The sequence below is a fragment of the Mus pahari genome, chromosome 3 (genome assembly GCF_900095145.1).
Source record: "Mus pahari chromosome 3, PAHARI_EIJ_v1.1, whole genome shotgun sequence".
Taxonomy (NCBI): Eukaryota; Metazoa; Chordata; class Mammalia; order Rodentia; family Muridae; genus Mus; species Mus pahari.
The window spans coordinates 70,687,182-70,688,475 of record NC_034592.1 but is presented as its reverse complement, the minus strand read 5'-3'; positions in this window follow the sequence as shown (position 1 = coordinate 70,688,475).

Genomic DNA, 1,294 nt, shown 5'->3' with positions numbered 1-1,294 from the left:
AGCTAGAGAAAGTACCCAAGGAGCTGTAGGGGGCTGCAACCCTGTAGGTGCAACAACAATATGAACTAACCAGTACCCCCTGAGCTCGTGTCTCTAGCTTCATATGTAGCAGAGCATGTGATAACTCAGCATTGTAAAATCCATTACAAATAGTGTTCTCTCTTATGCACTCACTTGTAAGTGGGTATTATCCGTAAATTAAAGGATATGCATACTACACTCCACAGACCCAAAGAAGCTAAACAAGAAGGAAAGCCCAAGCTAGTATGCTTAAATCTCACTTAGAAGGGGACAATGTTCATAGGAGGCAGATGAAGGGAAGGAACTGGGTGGGAGAGGGAATGACTGGGGGTCAAGATCAAGAGTGTGGAGAGACAAGAGAGAGGACCAGAGGGCCAGGAGAGTGAATGGACATCTATTGCTGGCAGTGAGGTGCATCTCTAGGCCATGCCAGAGACCTGGGGTAGGGGAAGTTCCCAGAAGCCTATGGGATGGCTTTAGCTGAGACTCACAGTAGTGGGGATATGGAACCTAAAGAGACTACCTCCTATAGAGATAGGACATCAACCCACCTAGAAAACTTTCCCCCAAAATTTGTCCTGTCTACACGAAATGCAGGGACAATGATGAGCAGAGACTGAGAGAATGGACAACCAATAACCATCCAACTTGACACCCATCCCATGGACAAGCACCGATTCCTGACACTATTAATGGTACTCTGTTATGCTTGCAGATAGGAGAGTAGTGTGTCTGTCCTCTGAGAGGTTCCCAGCAGCTGACTGAAACAAATACAAAGACCCACAGCAAAACATTGGAATGGGATTCTTATGGAAGAGTTGGGGGAACAATTGAGAACCTCAAGAGGGATAGGAATTCCAAAGAAAGACCAACAGAGTCAACTAACCTAGACCCTTGGAGATTTTCAGAACCTGAGTCACCACCCAAAGAGCTGAGCCTTACCACCCCACCCCCAACATATGTAGCAGATGTGCAGCTCAGTCTTCTTGTGATTCCCCCAGAAACTAGAATGCAGTATCCCTAAAGCTGTTACCTGTCTATGGAATCCATTCCCCTAGCTAGGCTGCTTGTCTGGCCCCAGTGGGAGAGGATGGCCTAGCCTTGCAGAGGCTTGATGTGCCAAGGTAGGGGTATACTCAGGCAGACCTTTCACCCTCTCAGAGAAAAGGGGGAAGGGGAATGAGGAAAAGGACCATGTGAGAAGGGACTGGGAAGTGGGAGACACCTGCCAGGATATAAAATGAATAAATTAATTAATGAGAAACATAAAGTA